Genomic DNA, 20,768 nt, shown 5'->3' with positions numbered 1-20,768 from the left:
TGGGCAGCAAGATAGAATGCATGACTAGGGGCTGCTCCTCTAGTAAGGCGGAGGAGCATCGCCCCACTGCTCTCAGAGCAGGAGAAAGGAAAAATAAAATGATAGTAACCATGGGCGGGGCATGGGGTCACAGGTGGTGGAGTGGTGGCACACTCTAAGTGGACATGGCTGTTTGATCGACTGTCTTGTTCCTGGCCTAACAGTCATGCGTACTTCCATGTGCCTCACCAGGCTGCATTACACAGCCTGGTGAGGAAGATGCCCAGGCTCCCATTCCCTGTCTGTGCTCCGAATCAGGTTGCTAAGACCAATCACAACTCTGCATTGCAGCATTGTGATTGGCTTAGGGGGGGAGTATGTGTGCTTCCTGCGTCTGCCGAAGCTGAGGAGAAGGCGGTGTGGGAAGGGGCTGAAGCGAAGAGGAGACATCTGCCGGCACCCCTGTTCCCTGCCAGCCGCCACTGCGCATGACACCAATCCAGTCTACGTACTATTGTCCCCATGAGTGAAACGTATGGTAAAAGTGTCTCCTCTTATTTTATGTATTAATAATCTTGTTAAAAATGGCACTGCTAAGGCAGTGAATAGGTGGCATGAGGAGATTCCTTGGCAGGCTGTCAACCTTAGATGGTCTGATCACGTGTGACTTAAGGAACTCTTTAGTAATCTGAAATTAAATCTGATAGAGTAGTAACTCACTTGGCATCCATCTCCTTGAAATGGAATGGAAAGACTGAACCTACCTTCTGCTTAATACAGGGTTCCAGACATCGCTTGACTTGTAAAAATAAAAATGCAAGAACCCAAAGGGTTTCTCAGGATTCATCTGCAGCTGGCACTTGTCATTGATGCTGAATGGCAGTACCAGCATTACATTACTAACCATCCTGCTCACACAAGTGTGACATTTTGAATTATTCCAGGCTATCCCGAGCTGTATGATTAGTCTAAAAGTGTTAGCTATGTACTGTGTTTAAAAGTATATTGATTTTTAGTTGTTACTGTACCAATGTGGTCAGCTCAAAAAAGGACAGACAGTGCCACCTCGGGGTAGCCTTTTATAAATATGTGCAAGTGTTTGGTGTCTAGAAATAATTGCAAGTGCCGAGCACAGGCAAACGCCAGAACAAATTAAGCACTGACCAGAGTTAATGCACCCAGGGAACACAGCTGGGGCCGGTGCAGGTGTGGCGGGATGGGGTGTGGGAGGAGTCGACAGACAACGGAATAGGATTTATGTATTTATTTATTTTTCCCTATTCCGTCTTCTGTTGACTCCCCTCCCCGCCCTGCCCCACTGTGCTTCCTTGCACTGGCTGCGGCTGAGGGAACAGAACCCAGACTCTTTGCTGCACTTCTTTGGTGGATTTGGACAAGGACATGCCAATGAACTGAGCCACATTAGGAGGATGTCACCCTCCTTGCACTGCACTTCACCTTTCAAGAAATAGACAAGCCTCCTATTGATATAAACATTCTGTTTACATTTATGGGATGCGTTTTGCTGGTTTGGGTGTGAAGAAGACTAGGTTGGCGACCCTCACTGTAAATGTTCCTCACCCTCCATAAAAATGTTAATTGCCAAAACCACACGATCTCAACATCGGTGGAGACTAAAAAGGTGAAAGGTATGCCAATGGTTAATTGACCCCCCCCCCCCTTTCTACATTAGCCTTAATAGGACACATATTGCAAACCCACAGCCAGGCCACACGGGGAGCTGTGGGATAGCAAACAGTTTCTTGGTGATGTCAGCCTTACCTCACCATTCTGGAAAAAGGCAAAATGGTGTCCTTTGCCAGAAAAAGGAAAAAAACTGCTGACCTCAACAGGAAATTTACTCATAGTTAACCACAGCCCAAGACGAAGTCATTTCTAATAGCCATGCACAAAGAGTGCTGAAACGCACACGTGCACACTCGCAACCAGGAGGACCGTGTGATGTAATACGGACAATTCTGGCTGCTGTGCTTAATGTGTGCGAGGGATTGCAAACAGGGGCGGCCTTAGGCATGTGCAAGCAGTGCACCTGCACAGGGCCACCAAACCCCAGGGGCCACCACGCCAATATATATCCTTAATATAATAATCCTCTGAGGATGGATACATATTTGCGTGGTGGCCCCTGGCAGGGATTTGGCAGCCTCTGGCTCTGTTCCACTTCCAAACACCCTGACCCCCACCCTCTTCACTGGCCTCCGCGCTCCTCCCTGCCCGGAACCCCGCTTCCAGGGCCCCCTACCTACGCTTCCTGCCCAGGGCCGGCATGAGCCTAGAGCCCCCCCTGTTGCAAATGTTTGGCTGTGGCATTTTTTTTGTAGACCAGGATTTATTGTTCATCATCGGACTATGACCCAGACCAAGGAGAGAAAGACAGAATAGGTAGAAAGAAGGTGGAAGAGATGGGGAAACAGTGACAAAAAGATGACAGAATAAGAATCTACAAGAGTGAAATAAAGAGACAGGAAGTGTTGGGAGGAGGAAGAAAGAGGCGGGAGCTGGAATTAAGATTATGGAATTTCAACAAACTGATATTTGACGGTGCGCTTTTTTTTAACAAATTAAGTACTGTCTGGTAGGCCCCTTACACACAGTACTCAGTGGCTGCTTTTCAACATGGCGTAACGAAAAAAAGCACTATGGCACAGTCAACGATCGCCACGTCATAGCCCCTTTTTAAAAACCTTAAGCCATGTTGTACAGCAGCCCGCTCTGCTGTGCAACATATGTAAAAAACATTGACAAAGCCAATAGGTTTCGCATAGAAGAAACCTATTATCTTGACCAATGCTTGTTTAATTACCCTAGCCAAATGCCAACAGCTACAAAAACACAACTAAAAACGCTGCTCTGGGTATTTCGAGTGAGCACCAAACTGATTCTCCACTCAGGGCTTCATTAAGAGAACCCAAGTGACCTGTGCAATAATTGTCACCAATTACAAGTTCTACCAGCAAAATGGGTCATAACAGGCACGTTTTGGTGCTTACCAAACTAACACCTGCATATTTTCCCTAGTGAATTTCAACATGTTTGACCTGCCGACATTTTTTAAGATGTTGAGAATTTTATCACACCCTTTACCAGTTGTGATAACATTCCCTCAACTCACAATTCCAACTTTTGTTACGCATATATCAAAATTATCCAGGGTACTCCTAATGAGGCCCTGAGTGTGTTTGATACTCCTGCAGAAAACCACATCAGTCCAATAAACCTGTTGTTGAAAAATATCTAAAATATTTCGAACTAAAGACAAGACATGTAACCAATTGCCTGGCAGATTACCTATTAGTGTATAACCACTTAAGCTGTGTAATGCCCTTATCATTATTCCAAAATACATTAACATTTTAAACATAATTTTCATCAATTTTCGTTACAAGATGTCCTTGCAACAGTACTTATAAGTTCTGTGTTTTTTTCTTAATAAAATTTCCCACTTGTCTACATTGAAACTTGCTGTTGTTTACAATTATTGATTCAAAGGTATTTTCCCAAATCAATGTCACATCTTTTTTTTTATTTGTCCATATTAGAAGGTTTTGGTCCAGAAGTCTAAATATCGTTTGGCAAAATTATTTTTCAATATATGTTGTTTACAAACGTATTGTCCCAGAAAATCGATACCGGATGGGGCACTATTTTCTTAAACCATTTACGCCATGATATTTAGGTCAGAAAATATTTCTGTTATCGGTATTTGGACACCCAAGCATTAAAACTCCTTTGTATCAAACATATGGCACAAAGGTGTGGTCAGATATGGAGAGAAATTCAGGCCTGGGAACCTCACCAATAAAAGTATGAAAATGTGCTGCCAAAAAGCAGCATAGCCTGTTCATCCCATTTGATAGATCTATGCTGGGAAAATACATGAAACCCAATTAGAAAGCCACTAAGAAAGACTAGGTGGCCAAGAAAAATACATCTAGCACTGCATCTGTCACCCACTTGTGGACTCAAGTCAAATGGTCTTTAAGGCTACACTCTTAAGGGAATATGAGTTACTTAGGGGCATATTAAAAAGGGCCATATCTCTGCTATTTTGGCTTTAAAAGCCAACAAAGAGGAGTTAATAATATCGACCTATTACCAATGCGGCGCTAACATGCATTAGCGCATGTTAGCAGCCGTATTCCACACGCCTCGCATTGCATCTATAATGAGATGCAAAATAGGCATTCCCTGCCAAAACTAAAAGGAAACTATCGCTAACTGTCCGTCGTATTTACAAGACGGCCCAGGACACACGCAGCATTACAAAAAGCCGCACTAACCGCGGTTATCGCCAGGAATTAACGTCTAAGAAAATCCTTTTGCCTATATGTTAGAGGTGGATTGTATGGCTCAAGCCACAGCTCCCTATTAACAAAGTTTCGCCTTGCACTGCCGGTGTATCGATGGATTCCCAGCGGTAAACCCGTATTTCGCTGCTATCACCGGATTTTTGATCACCACGGAGATCTGCGTTGATAATAACGCGATATCTCGTGATTGAATTCAGCGATAGCCGGTGTTGTGCAAAGTCACGCTAAGCAGGAAAATTCGATAATTATCGCATTTCCTTCATAATATGCCCCTAAAATACCAAGAAAGGAGGAGATTGTGTACATGGTTACAAACATCTCATAGTTAGAGGCTTTTGAGTTACATCCCAACGGCAACTGTATCCCTTTGAGTTCCAAAGCACAGATAAGTACACAGGTTTCCCTCTAGCAACGTTCAACTTGCTGGACTCCCACCAATTGAGTCACAAATTGAGCAAATCCTCTCAGCACGAATGCCTTGGTATTGGAAAGTCAAGCAAAAATATTGTGCACATTCTCCTGGAGTCCAAGAGTAGGAAGATCCTCCAAAAGGGAACCTTGACAACAGGCCAACCTGAAGATCCATCAGCATTGTCTCTGATTATGGGTGACTGCTTCCCAGAAATCTCCCGGAAAGTGGTGGCGTTTCTTGCAGCAGTTCAGAAAATCAGATCTAGATAATTGCTGACTTGACCACAACTCACATGAATTAGTTTGTTTACAATGATCTTACATAGCTTATCTTTGGATCCAGTGAAGTGCTCTGAGTCTGGAAGACACTCAGCACCAGACAAACTTTTATTAGGGAGAAGGGTCATTTACTTCCTCATTATGTCTGTTTTTAGGTCTCGGCTAGCAACGCGCTGAAAGCGGGTTCTTGCCAGAGAACTATTGTCGGCGTCTCAGCAGTCTGAGAACACCGAAGTGAGACAAGACCTGGCCGCGCGCAGCGTTTCCCCATAGGATAACGTTGTGCGCGCGGCCAGGTCTTGTCTCCGCAGCATTGCAGGGCAGACCGGATCGCGTCGCGCGCCTCTCTGGAATGCAGGGGGAGTCTGCAGAGAGGCGCGCGTCGGAATCTACTGCCTTTCCCGCCCCCCGCCGCCAGAGACAACCGGGCCAAAACCAGCACGAGTCGCTTTTTCTACATGCAAATGTTTCACTGAACTCCCGCCATGACACAAAGCCTTCAACTACAGACTGTGTAGAAAACATACCACAAAACCCCCCTTATACCACTCTGTCACAACTCTTTTTTCATTCATCCTCTTCTCGTCTAAAGCTTAACATTTCTAAACTTTACTAACTCGCCCCCTTCTTTCCTTCGTCCCTGTTTCTTCGCTATTACTCTTGCGTTTTCTGTGCCTCGCACACCACTCCATTATAACCAGCAGCCCTGTGCCGCAGGCACTACATGTGCATGATAGCCACTGTTGAAACACAACAAACAGCGTTATATAGCATACCTGTTTTACTACCCGAAATGATACCCTGATACAACACAAGCAGCAACCTTCAGCAGCAGACTGCGTGCTACGCCACTCTTGACAACATTAACAGCAGCATTCTACTGCAGACCGGAAACACCACCATGTGTTTAAAAACACAACCACCAGACTTCAGCTGCAGGCAATGTATCTGCATGGTATACCAACCATGCAAGATAACCAATATTCAGCAGTGGCAGCCTCTTCACCACACGTGCACCACGTCTTTACACCATTTACTACAAGTTCATGGCACAGCTGTGTTGTCTGCAGGCCGGGGTCACGACGTGTGCATGGCACACCACCCAATACAACATAATTGGCAGTCGGCGGCTGCAGACTCTTTACCACATATGTGCAGTACAATTATTTAACAGAACACTGTCAGCAGCCTTCGGCTTAGGAGCATGTTAAATGAACGTGAAAGGTCCACTACTCCGGTACAAGACGGCCATAAGCTTTCAACTGCAGGCTGCTTTACTACACATACACGATAAAGCACTCTATCTAATACGAGTCAGTGGTGGGCACCGTTGTTTATGAAAATGAAAGTCTCTTGTTGCATGACTAACATGTGTAGTGAATCTCCCGAATGGTACTCCTTTTACTAGTGAGAAGAATGAAAGTCGGATACAGCTGCACCTTGATCCAATCTGCGACACAGCTTCGTTGAAGATTTCTGCAGCCAGCGCTGAACGGAAAGCACGAGCTTACAGCTTGGGACATATGCACGCTGCTTCATTGATCTCAGGGGGGTCACGAGTCCTGGAACACTCGTGACCCTCACCATCGCTACTCGTTGCTTCGTGTCCCGCCTTGAATATATTGTAACATGGCCACGAGTCCCGCACCAGTAACGGACAAATATCTATGATCCAGCTTTTACAACTCGTCTGGTTTTACTTTATCCGCTGTGCTAACAGAAATCAATCAATTACGCACATCCGGTGCTCCCCGGTGCACCAAACCCTCCACTCACCAGTCCTGCTCCTTGGCAATGCCCCCGACCCTGAAACTCCTACCTGCCAATGCCCCCAAACCCTGAAACTCCCACCTGCTAATGCCCCAAACCCAGGAACTACCACCTGCCAATGCCCCTGACCCAGGAACTGCCCCCTTTCCATGCCCCCAGAAAGCAAAACTAAAAAGCCTCCTAATTACAAACAGAATTGCTTAAGCTTAACTAAAGCCGAGACCATTGCATTGCAAATGCTTGTTGTATTTTACCCCTGGGCTTTCAATATCACTCTGGGCCTGCAGTCATTTCCCTTAAACCTTTGCCCTACTGTAACAACAAAATGAATTGTCCGCAAAATGAAAAGACAGTAATATCAAACAGTCAATGGCGACAAAGACTTGAACTTTAACTACATTTCCAGTGCACTTCCACACTTAGTTCAGGGTTCTCATATCCTATATCTTAACTTTTGTTTCTGTTTCACTACAACTCTTTTCTTATCTCACTCCAGACCACAAGCATAGATAAAACCCATCTCTCACCTCTCAGTTTGTTCCGCTAGCCCCATCTTGATAAACAGTTTTGTGCCCCAATAAGAGTGTTTGGATGTTTTGTTAGCAAAGCCTTATGGTTAATAAAAGTCAAAAGTCTAAACATCTACATTTGGGTATAAAATATTGATTTTTAGTAATCTATTTCACAATTTTCGTTTTCAATTGTTCACACTGGGTGAAGATTTCTTGACCACAAGAAATGATCATAGCAATCCTGTTTGTGCAAGTTGAGGTCAGACATCAACCCTAGAGTACCACTTGGTGGCAACCACGGCCCGTGGAGGGAGTTTCGGTGGGGCGGAGAGGCGGGGCAGGGTGGGGGGGGTGCTAAAAACTGGAGTATGGATAATTGAAGGTAAGTAAACAATTTACTTAATAAAACGAATTTCGTAGCGCGCCCTGCATGGCAAAATGCGATGCAGGGTGCGCTACGAAATTCGTTTTATTTATTAAATTGTTTACTTACCTTCAATTATCCATACTCCATTTTTTAGCACCCCCCACCCTGCCCCTCCCCCGCCCGCCTCTCCGCCCCACCGAAACTCCCTCCACGGGCCGTGGCTGCCTGGTGGTGGAGCCAAATGACTGCATTTTGCTCGGAGCACTAACATCTTTGCACTATTGCTGATTCTAGAATAGCTGCTGGATTTCCATAGACTGTTTAGTACCTGACATCATGTGAGAGTAAAAGAACACAAACGAAGCAAATTAATTTATTTCATGTTCATGTCAGTGTCCTCATGGTTTAACTCACCTGTATGCTTTAATTTATTGTGTCCGTTATCCCCAAGAGCAATTTTTCATTTCTTTAAAAGTTTGTATAATGTTAATTTTTTTAGACGAGGCATCCTGTAGTAACAGAGTAAACCCAGCCTAACCTTTAGTTTCCTTGTTCTTCCTAGGTATTGGTGGCTCAAGGCCAAAAGAAGCCACTGAACTTGGAGAAGTCAAATAATCCACTGCCTTAGCTGTGAAAGAGGAGGTCGAAACGTGACATGAACTTTTCTTGGTAAGTTATGCAGACAGGTGTCATTGAACCCTTGCGCTACAACAAATGCCCTCGTGCAGATGATGACCTTTCCGTTACCCAAAATTGAATCTTAGTGTCTCTTCATCATAGTCTTTCCTCTCTCAGTATTGTCCCAACTGTCCAACCTCAACACAGCCAATGAAATGAAAGATGTATATCCAGGGCCGGCTTTAGGGCAGTGCGAACGGTGCAGCAGCACTGGGCGCTGGCATGTGAAGGGGCGATTACCTCGGGTGGAGGGCGCTGTCTTTAGCAATAACTTATGATTGGAGAGATAGGGGGCACTTTTGCCCGGTGGAAGTGAGAGAATCTGAGGAGGCGGTCATGGGGTTTGGAGGTGTCAAAAATGTTTTTCACTCTGGGCACCACCAGTGCTAAAGCCGGCCCTGTGTATATCTTCCACTCATTCACTTTCCACTGCTATTCCATCACCATAATTAGAATCGTGTTCTGTGACCTCAGACGGAAACATCTTCGACTGTATAGGTCTGTGCTCATCTTCCTTAATTCACCTAGGTGAAAGCAAAGTAGTTTGCCTCTGGAAAGAGATAAGGCCAGGAGCAGCTGCCAAAATTGTCGGATTTTAAATTAACCATCTTTTAGGGCTGACAGGAATAAGACATGTACGAGACAGAGCAAGATATTGAATTTTCCTATGAGAGTGTACAGTCAGTGCAACATTACACAAAGTGACACCACCAGGGGCCAAAATACAAAATGTGGTGCATTTTCCTTGTTAGCACTAGGCGCAAAGGGTGCGTTGAACGCTTGCAAGGAGAGTGCGCTGTATTAGATTGAATGCGCTACCCCCAGGACAGCCGCAAACTCGTGCAGCGCATTCAAGTGAATTATAGAGCGCCTTTGGAGCAGCCCCTCCATATTTCACTGTGCAGGCAGATTAACGCCTGCACATTGAAACACGGAGCGGTTGCTTGCAGGACTCGTGAACTGATTGACTGCACCCGGCTGCATGGAAATGTCTAGGGGATCCATTGGACCCCTTCATCCTTCCAGTTGGCTGCCATGAGGGCGAGCACTGACAGCTTCTTTGCCTTTTCGCCCACATCTATAGTACGTGCGGGTGCAGAGGCAAAGGGATTCCCTCATTTGTATGTGGCCACACCCCTATTCAAGTGAGGAAACGCCTTATCATGATAGCATTGGCGCTATACGTGCCCCAGCACTATCTGCTTTACAGAAAAGGCCGCACAAGTATCTGCAACCCCCTTCTGTAATACCAAATTGCCACAAAGGCGCGCAGGGCACTTTGTATAATATGGCCCCGGTTGGGCAATATGTTACTAGCTATGAAATTCACAAATATTGAGATTCGATCATATGAAATTTGCTACATTCATGAAATTTCACATAATCCAGTTTTGCTCATGAGAGAGTGGTTCGAGTAGAAAATATCCTCCTGGGAATATTTTCTACTGGAACTAGTCTCCCTTTGCTACATCATGTGAACTTGTACATGATGATCAACCGCTTGTGCCGGAGAAGCCCAACATGAAACTAGGACATATTTTGTGCTAAACACACATTTGTATAATTTCCCTTAATTTTTACCAATTTTCTTGAAAATAATTATATGATTTTGCACACTCATAAACCCAAACCCCTCCCCCATCCCAGAAAATGTATTACGTTCCCTCTGAGATTTCGCTATGTCACAGAGGAAGACATCAATTAAAAGTGGAGGCTGCAGTGGTGAGAAAATAAAATGAAAACAACCAGCCTGATGACACCAGACTGACAGTTCTCCGTATTCATGAAATATAACATCCTTAAAAAAATTAAAAAGGACTGAATGTAGTTCTTTAAGATAAATGGCAGTGATCTTGGATCCTACAACTTAGGAATTCCAATCGTCTTGAAAAAGTTGTTGAAACGGATTTGAGGGAAAAGATTCTCGTGGACAAGTTTCCACATGTTTTTTTGTCTTTATCACATTCATCTGGCTGAGCAAAGAGCTTCCTGCACATAGCTACATTGCAGCCCTGAGAGAAAGACTGAAAGAGAGATTATGATGGTGGACATTACATAGAGCTGTAGCTTCCTTTGGTGCTGGGAGAGAGAGAGTGTGTGTGTGAGAAAGTGGAAAGAATTTAAGAGACGGTGTATTAGGATGACCAGGTATCCCAGGATTGGTAGCACACCCCTGATTTTTCATGGTCTAACCCTGCAAATTTCACTAAATGTAGCAGATATCACAGACACAGAAGGAGGTAAGTTTTTATGTGTTCCAGTGCAGAATTAGTTATCAGCCCTGTAAAAATCAAGGATTTGCTGGGACAGTCCCAGTTTTTCGGTTTCACCTTCACAGTGCTTGCACTGTGCTTGTAAAATCTATTGTATTCAATATAAATTTTAAAAGGCGCTTATATCCTGCGCTTCCTTTTCATTAATTTGTGTGCTTGCCACTTACTTTTCCTCTGTTTCTATTGGTTGTGCCATACCACTTCCTGGTGTTCTCCGTGAATTTCATCTTATCAGTGTCCCGAGGCTGAAGTATTCTTTTCTATCTGCTTAAAATGCTTTGTTATTTTAATTACATGCGAGCACGCCACTTTATTCAGCATACGTCTTGGTGACTATGCTGCTTACAGAATTTAAATGTAACAGTTCTTTGGTGCAAGTTCTTTGTATATTTTTTACATTTGCAGGCACTGGAAGATTAAGTGATTTACTTGCATGATGTTGAGCCCATGCCGAGATCCGAACCTGGTTTCCCAGCACTAAAGTCGGCAGCTCTGGCTGCAACACCATATCCTCTTCCCTCTCTCTGAGCCTTGCTTTTTTCAGCTGTCTGAATGCAGGGCGCTCTATGCAAATCAAGCAGAGGGGTAGCAACAATGTCATATGCTGTAAATACACTCCGTTCCACTGCATCATAGGACGCCCATTCATTTAAGTCGATTTGCAATTTACCAAACCAATTGACTAACAAGTAAGCATTATTTCATTTTCAATTAATCTAAGGCGTTTATAACATCTATCCTCAAGACAAGACTTCTACAATGGCTACAGCTGGTGACATTTAGAACTTGAAAAAACAACTTGGAGTTTTGGCATCATGTGAATTTGGGAAAATCATTTTACAGCTTTGTCCCCTTTCGAAATGCACTTGTGCGAGCAGCATCCATAAGCAAAGGCTTTTTCTTCTTGCTTCCCCTATCTTCTTGTCTTTGCTTCCTCATCGTTGGTGCTTGCACTCCTTTCCCACTGACCCCTCCATGGCCTCCGTTCCACCTCCTTCCAAGACAAAACTCAACCTTTTTGGCATTTTTGCTTTCAGCAGCAGAAGTATCCTGCTGCAAGTGCCAAAGAAGGCTACTTTACACCTTTATTATGCAGCGCTTCTTTACGCCAAATCACACCTCTTTCAAAATGTTTACTGTTTACCTAGTCCACCAAGCTGTTACACAGTGCTAAAACCACGAGACACTGCTGCAAAACCCCACAAACAGCCTTGCCTGCAGCAAGTAGTTTGATTTCACCACAGTTTCTCTGGTTTGTCATGTGAGGGAGGGGTAATTGGTATGCATTTATAACGAGTTAAATTCTCATGCTTGCAGTTTAGTAAAATGAACTTTTTGTTGCTTTCCATGAGCACCAGTTACATTTCACATACAGTTTTTGTAGTTGCAGGGATATTAAATGATTTACTCCAGAATCACACCATGTTGAGCCGATGCAGAGACTTGAACCACAGTCCCCAAGTCCAAAGTCAGCAGCTCTGACTGCTACACCACATCCTCTTGTCAGCTCCTTAGTGTTTTTCTGGTACAGAGCCAAGAGCACAGAATTCCCTCCAGAAGCTCACCTAACATCACTTGAGTTGCCTGTTTGCATTTCCTAATAGGCACGCCTTACTAGTGCATCTGCAGGCCATATGTCTTCTCCCCTTCTCTTGCAGCCTCTGCTCGGGTCACATCTCGGTGGTTCCTCCCTCATTTTATTTATTTCTGTTTCCACAGATACAGCTCTCATCTTTTTTACATAATTCGCTCCCATCCAATATTCTTATCTCTGGGTCTTTTAAATAGTTTCCTTTCAGACTACAGGGATGAACATTATGTCTTCTGTACAGAGGCACACAAGGGACCCCGTGGCACAACTCAACGTTTATTGCTGCGAGATGTCTCTCCAGTCAGAGCAAGGCACAGCAAGCGACACAGGGCGTAGTCTCACCTAATCTCGGTCCCCGGCCTCATCTGCATTCACACTTATCGGGAATATGTTTTTTTTCTTTGTCTTCCCCTATTTACCCAACCTCCCGCTTTATAATTCCACTAGTGACAGCACAGTATATATTGCTTTTCTCAAACATACAAAAAATCACTTTATTTCGCCAATTGATAAAATGGCATAAAAGTATTCTACACACAATAAAACCATAGTATCATAATATCCATTACAACAGCACTTAATAAAAGATATACAGATAAAAACTGCGATACAGTTAAAAAATAACGCAGAATTGGAAACAAATTCATTTCTTATGTTACGAAGACTGCTTGTGTTTTTTTATAGCGCCTTGAAAAAACAAGAAGGCCAAACCATAGCAAGTAAATGGGTCAGACAGCTGTTTTAAAAAGTATCATGCTGGTCGACATTGCCTCGCACTGTAACTACACCAAATTGGACAGATGAACCTCTTCCTGTCCTCACTATAACGTTTGCAAAAGAATAACAAGTGGAGGTCACATTGAGCTGATGAAGAGTCGCAAGGCCAAATAGACAACGCATACATGGAATGAATATTAGCAGGATAGCCAAGCATTAGGGGAATGTAATTCAATCGAAACCTCACTAGCAGAAATCTGTGAAAAGTATTAGTCCCAAAGGATAGATAATTAAGTTCAGATGCATTTATTTTTTAGTTCTAGGTGATATTGTTTAACCCTTAGTTTACAACAATTGGCTTCTCATCTCATATTTCTCTGTTTTTCGATTAAACGTTTTTTCAGGTATGTCCTGGAAATGGGGGGTGCAAGTAATTGGGAGATCAAATAAGTTGGACACGCCAATGGTATAGAAGCTATGGTTCACAAATTTCAACCATTTTATTTCCTGAAATCAGTCGAGCTTTAGGCAGTCAAATAGAATGTCTTGCGTTAGCTTCAATGTTCACCTCCTCCATACTGAGTGCCACATGTGGGGGGCGAGTGAATTTGGTCCATGATGAAGGTAACGTCCATTTTGATATGGATGTTATAAGAGGAAGAAGGTTGAGGAGCACCAATCAGGCGTTTTCAAAATGTATTCTCAATTTGTTGTAGTCTAGATACAGGAATGACACCCCACACTGGTGCTCCATAAGTTGCCACGGATGTTGTTTTTGCTTCATATATATTTTTTATGGTTTCTATTGGTTTAAACCCCAATTTCTTGATGAAGCTCAAATTGCCCCTATGCTTCTTTCCATCAATGGACTCTATTGGCCACCATGTTTTGCCATGTATTTTTGGAGTCAAACAGTACCCCCAGGTAGCAGAATGATTCTGCTTCCTCCAATTTCCTGGGTCCAACATTCCAAGTAGGTTGGTTTAATAATCTTGCTCCTGCCACGAGCACAAATGACTTACTTTTATTTACTTAGAGGTCCAGGTTATTCATTAATCTTACATAAGTGTCTGTGACCGTCTGCAGCGCGTTGCCGGTCCCAGCCAGCAATACCGCATCATCTGCGTATAGAAGGAGGGGAATATGAGCAGAATTAACAACAGGGACATCGCTAGTGGACCCCACCAATGTGGCTTCCACGCCATTCATGTAGAGAGAGAATAGGAAGGGCGCAAGTCGCCACAAGTGAGTGGGAAGGGTCTAGAACACTCCCCCACTCTCCCCATGCGAACACACGCCGTGGCTGAGGAGTACAACTTCAGAATAAAGTTAATTATTGTTTTATCTATTCCCATGTCTTCCATTATGGACCAAAGCCACTGAGAGGTCATTAAAGGCCATATAAACGTGGCCTTCTTTTGCTGCCATATATTTAGCAATCAATACATTTAGATTGAGGCATTAGTCCACAGTCCCTTTATTTTTCTGACAGCCGTACTGTGTTTGAATTAGTATCTTGTTTTCTTGAGCCCAGTCCTCTAGCCTATTTAGTAGGAGACGGCCCATTCATTTTGCTGTACTGTCTAACAGCGATATTGGTCAATAGTTATTCGCCAATGCTTTATTCCCCTTTTTAAAGATGATATGATCACTGACCCTTTCCAAGAGGGGGGGGACATTCATTTGTGAAATGGCATTAAAAACATTAGTAAGTAACGGTGCCCAAATCTCCTGGTTCAGTAAAAAGAAGTCTATCGGTACACCATCTGGCCCAGCAGCCCTCAATCTGCTACACTGGTTCAGTGCATTTTGCATTCTGTCCAGGGTAAAAGATAATTTAGCTACCTCTTGGTGAGTCGGACATCATGATGTCGTTGCCGAGTCCTCCCCTTCTATGCCAAATACCCCCGTGAAGTGACTCGCCCAGTCATCTCCTGTTACATGCTGATCTAGGGAGATATCTGTGTCGTGTTTAAGAAACGGGGCATTAAATATGAGACAGAAATCCCTACTATTTTTAGCATAGCTGCTTTTGTTAGTTTGTCCCATGCTTCTTCTTTTAGGGCCCTTGATCTATTATCTATCTCAGCTTTTTAAATGGAGCGTATCACTTTTACCAGCAGGATATCTTTTGCGTTTCTCAATATACAAGTCATAACACTTTAACAGAGTTTCAGTAACTTATATTGCACAATTACTCTCCAATCTACAACTTACAACAAAAAACTGCTTATTATTAATCACATAGGCAAACCCTATTGCATTTAACAATACTTGTCCATCATCAGTTCCTGAAGATTTAGATAAATTCAGCATATGTCCCATTTTTTTTGAGAGAGGTGATTGAACACAAAGGGAAGCACACTTTCATGTGTTCCAATGCAGGCTTTGTCACCAGCTTTTTTCAGAAATCTATATAAACATAGATGATACGTAACATACAAGTTACATTTCATTTATTTGCCTTGCATTGTCATTTAAGTTATTCTGTGCATCTCAGTCAATGATAAATTGTAGTACTATCTTTATGTTTGGGAAATTTCCCTTATTTTGATTTCAAACTCTGGTCATCATAGACAGTGTGTTTTTGTGACAGTTTGCATGTTTGAGTGAGTGTGTGAATTTGTGAGAATGCTTGAGGATGTGTGAAAGATGCAGAGTTCGATTGCATTGTGAGTGTAGCACACTGTTTGTGAGTGACAGAGTGCGATAGGTTGCCCAAGAAAGTGTGTTGTTTATGTGAGCGAAGTTATATTTGTGTGACATTATTTGTGTGGAGGGAGTGTGTGCACCTGTATGTTAAAGAGTGTATGTGGAAGATGCTGAGGGAAATAGTAAATATGGAAAACAGTTTGTGTGGCATAGTTGTATGTGTGAGAGAGCGTGAGAAACTGCGAGTGTTATAACCTTTTTATGTGGCATTGTGATGGTGCTCGATAACGTTACTGTGACATTATTTGGTTACGAGGGAGCGTATGTGTGCCAATGTGTTTATATGTGTGTGCCTGTGCGTGTTTATGAAAAATCGCAGGCCATGAAGTTTTCTACATAGACATGAGAACTTTATAGATGAGAATTGTTGTTCTTTGTGAATCTTGTGGAAGAATTAGTGGATATTTTGCATCGCATCAAGCAGCCTCAGTGGTTTCTGGGACAATTCTGTGCACATTTCAAATCTCCCCCAAAATGTAGTTATCATTACAAAAAAAAGAGGTTTGTTAAGCTGTCCGGCTGTCTGAAATCTTGGATTACAGGTGAAGGGGATGAAATGAAGGATTCGAGGCTGTAATTTCCTTTCTGCAGTGACATGACATGAGCAGCAGCTGGCGCAGACAGGCAAATTAACCATGGAGCTGGCTGGGTGTTCGGGAACAAGACCTGCAAAGTCTAGCAATGAATTAGAAGTCCACATTTTTTGAAGAAACAATCGCTCCTCTCCTTCCATTTTGCTGCCCTCTCTCCTCTCCTCTGTAATTTCCCTCTTTAGGTGCCAGCTCCACAGCACAGGTTGCTCTACTTTTTGTCCTTGCCTCTCCCTTCCCTGATTCCACTTTATATGTTTTTTTGCCCTGCTTAGTAAAAATGATCCCAAGCAATTTGACACCAACTTCCAATAAACAGAGAGGAAGTATTTAAGGAAAAAAATTAAATCAAAAGAAGGGGAGGGACCTCATACACTGCCATATTGGTTCCCTTTTTAGGTCTCGCCTGTCAATGCGCTTGCGCATTGAGCTTGCGAGAATATAGGGGCTTAACCAGAGCTTAACAAAACGGGCGATTTGATGCTGTGCCCGTGAAAAGCAAGCTCAATGTGCAAGCGCATTGACCTTAAAAGTGCGTGCACATCAAAGCCAGCCATCTGTTCCCCAGCGTGGTGCCTCCAGCAGCTCTTCAAAGGTATCCGCTCCGCCCCCTGCTGCATCAAAGGCTTTCATTTTGCGGCTGCGTTTTTTACTTTCATTTCGCGGCCGCGTTTTTTTTTTGTGCCGCCCGACTTGTCTAGCATAAGTAAGTCATACCTTGACCTTACTTTTTCACCCCCCATTATAAGTGTATAAAGCCTTTCCACTCTGCTTGTCGTTGTCAGCTCGAGGCATTGACGTCGGGTGACTCATGGAATGTATGGGCTGTGCATTTAATGTGAGTTTCACTTCACCCCAGTCCGCCTGCACCGTAGGTCCTTATGGCGTGTGATATGACCTGTAAGGTTGTCTGTAACACCGAGGAGGTGTTGTTTCTCCCTCTCCCCATCTCCCCCTCTGCCTGCTCTCTCACCTCTCTCTCTCCCTCTCACCCTCCCCTCTCTCTCCCCGCCCACAGCCTTACTCGCATTTCTCCTCCCCCTCCCACCCCTGCTGTTGCTGCCCACTGCCTCCCCATCCGCAGATAACTTTCTCTCGTGCTCTTTTAAACTAGTTTCGTTTTCGCTACAGCTTCCACAGCATTTGGACACTTCTTTTCATGGTGAGTCCAAGCAGCCTTTCTTCCTTCCGATATCGAGTGTACTTTTAAAGCGAACCGTGGTGGGTGTACATAATTGTAAAAAAACATTGGAGCCATTTGGCCGAACATTCACAAACGTGCACTTCAAGATTTCATGCTGCTGATGTCGATTACATGCTACGGTGACCAGGGATCCCACTTTTTCACGATCTAGGCCACTTTTTCACTTGGTGTATGGCCTATTTCAGGGACATCTTAACTCCAGTCCTCTGTTTGACAGAGGGGCAATTACATAATGCGTAATGCGTCTGTGATTTATTTTTAATTATGCATCAAGCTCCTAAACCAAACGTGCCTTCCTGGTATTTCATGGTGGTGGAGTCGATAACATGGTTCTCACTCTCTCCTCCTCTATCCCTCTCCCTGCTCTCTCCTCTCTCTCTCTCCCTCTCTCACTCCAATCACTCTCCTCTCCCTCCTTCCCTCTCGTCCTCCCTCTCTCTCCCTCCCCTCACTCTCTCACTCTCCCTCTCTCCGTCTACCTCTCTCCCTTTCCCTCCCTTCCCTCTCCCTCTCTCCTCTCTCCTCTCTCACCCTCTCCCTCTCTCTCTCTCCCCTCTCCCTCCTCTCTCCTTTTTACCTTCCCCCTGTTCTCCTTTTTCTCCCTCTCCCCATCTCCCCCTCTGCCTGCTCTCCTCTCTCTCTCCCTCTCTCCCTCCCCTCTCTCTCCCCTCCGTCCTTCGCTCTCGTCCTTCCCCCTCTCTTCTTACCCTCCCTCTCTCCCTCTACCCTCTCTCCCTTTCCCTCTCTCCCTTTCTCTCACTTCCCTCTCCCTCTCTCCCTTTCCCTCTCTTCCCTCTCCTCTCTCCCCGTCTCTCTCTCCTCTCTCCCCCTCTCTCACTCCTCTCTCCCCCTCTCTCTCCTCTCTCCCTCTCTTTACCCTCTCCCTCTCCCTGCTCTCCTTTTTCTCCCTCTCCCCATCTCCCACTCAGCACCACCACAGCATCACTCAGCACCACCACAGAATCACTCAGCACCACCACAGCACCACTCAGCACCACCACAGCACCACTCAGCACCACCACAGCACCACTCAGCGCCACCAGAGAACCACCACAGCACCACACTGCACCACCACAGTACCACTCTGCACCACCACAGCACCACTCTGCACCACTCAGCACCACCACAGCATCACTCAGCAACACCACAGCATCACTCAGCACCACCCCAGCATCACTCAGCACCACTCACCATCACCACATCATCACTCAGCATCACCCCAGCACCACCACAGCACCACTCAGCATCACCACATCATCACTCAGCGCCACCCCAGCATCACTCAGCACCACCACATTTTCTCTCAGCACCACCACATTATCACTCAGGTCCACCCCAGCATCACTCAGTGCCACCCCAGCATCACTCAGCACCACCACATCATCACTCAGCGCAACCACAGCATCACTCAGCGTAACCACAGCATCACTCAGCGCAACAACAGCATCACTCAGCGCAACCACAGCATCACTCAGCGCAACCACAGCATCACTCAGCACCACCACAGCATCACTGGTTCAAATATGTTCTTTCAATGTTTCAAGCTGTTTTCAAGCTTTCAAGCTTTAATACAAATCACAAAAAGATATTAATATTTCACTTCTGTTCTCGGATTTTCGTCACAATAAAAAACACTGAACATAATCTTCACAAAAGTTATTTACAAAAGTTTAAGCTATTGACATTTCAAATTAAATAAATTATTTACGTATTAATTATTTAAAAAAAATGAAAAGCCATTCTTATTTGTAATATCAATACATCTAAGTCACGTAAATACAAAACATGTTGCATTACAAATGCTATAGGTGTCACATTTGCGAAAGTTATAACTATTGGCATTGTAAATGACAAAGCTATTAATTTAGCTATTTTAAAAAACAACACATAAATAAAAAAATGTCATTTCTAAGACCAATAGCTCAAACTTTCTTAATGCGAGACCTATTGCATTTCCAATGCTTGTTCTTAGTATAAGTGCATCCCTACAATCTCAGACGTGCCAACTTGTGAGAAAGTGTGAGAGGGGTAGGTGGGGATGCATTGGGAATCAGGGCTTATAATAATTCTAATTTTGTACAGCGCGACTTTATCACCGCTCAGGGTATCCAAGTGCTGGGGGCTGTCTGGGAGATTAAATGAGCTATTTCCCAGAGTCACATGATGGTGAGCTGAGTTGCCGCTGGCGATCGAACCGTGAGTCCCACGCTCCAGAGTCTGCTTCTCTTGTCGCTGCGCCACACCTCTCCCAGTGTAGCCTAAGGCTCTTTAACTCACCACTCACACTCCCACGCCAAAACAAACAAAACGTTTGAGGCTGCCGCGAATTCCTGAAAATGTTTCACACTTCATAATGGACATCGGTTGCACAGACCATCCAAATAATTAGATGGAAGGTGCTTTCTGCAGGGGTTTTAAGTCAATTGTGTGCATGCACCTTGTGATATTGGCTACTCATCAGATTACTGTGTAAAGGAGCCGACATTGTGTGACGCATGTGTGTGTTGGAAGGTCTACCTTCACAGTGACAGCCTCATTTGTTGACCACATTCGTGTTAATATTGTTGTGTTATGCTATACATAGTAATAGTGTAATATGTCATGTTTTGTTTTGTTTTCTGGTTATGTTATAACATTCTTTATGTATTTAATTGGTGCTTTTTAAATTTCTACATGTTGGCTTCCTCTCTGCAGCCCACATGAGCTGTAAACTCGGAACCTATGTGTTCTCATATTTAATTTGAAATATACAAAACTATCATTTTATAATTTTGTGAATGTGTTTTATCATAATATTTTGTACATATTGTGTTTTTCTGCAGTGGTCAGAAGGCCTGAAGACTGAACTACGGCTGCCTTGGGGACAGAGTGCGTGTAAACCAGAGTGAGTAGTGTGCTAAGTGCAGGTGCCCTGGTTGTAAAGCTTCTCGACACTACTCGGCTTGGTAGCATACTCAGTAGTTTTTCTGAAAATATGGTTACGAAAAATATTCTACTTACAAAGGGAAAAGGTAGAATTAGTACTTTTCATTATGCGGTGCTTGAAATTCAATTAAAGTCAGAAGGCAGGCCACCTTCATCTATGCACCTAAGATGTGGAACAACAAGACCACCAACTTAAAAAAGGTGCTCGCTTTTTTGTAATTAGAAAAATAAAAAATATATACTGACGATGATGACAACTACTTTAATATTGATTATTATTCCTGCCTGACATATCATTGTCTGCTCATAAGACAGGACAGGCTTTGGTTGCTGAGGTAGGTCTTAGCTCGTTCTTGTCAGTGTGTGGCCATTTCTATCCCTCCAAGTAGATGTATGGCAGGTTTTTGTGTAGCACACAACATGCTTGTG

General features: G+C 44.0%; 1 long non-coding RNA gene across 1 annotated transcript in view; it reads left to right on the top strand.

Annotated features, from left to right (window-relative positions):
• Positions 1-20,768, top strand: part of LOC147747999 (uncharacterized) — a 168,153-nt gene that overhangs the window by 76,944 nt on the left and 70,441 nt on the right. The window contains exons 2-3 of the long non-coding RNA XR_015308511.1: positions 8,212-8,318; positions 20,237-20,298. This is a non-coding gene — a long non-coding RNA (uncharacterized LOC147747999). The remainder of the gene's footprint in view (positions 1-8,211; positions 8,319-20,236; positions 20,299-20,768) is intronic.

This window comes from Lissotriton vulgaris, chromosome 1_1 (genome assembly GCF_964263255.1).
Source record: "Lissotriton vulgaris chromosome 1_1, aLisVul1.2, whole genome shotgun sequence".
In the NCBI taxonomy this organism is placed as follows: domain Eukaryota; kingdom Metazoa; phylum Chordata; class Amphibia; order Caudata; family Salamandridae; genus Lissotriton; species Lissotriton vulgaris.
The sequence above is the reverse complement of the archived record's forward strand: the minus strand, read 5'-3'. Positions and strand labels throughout refer to the sequence as shown.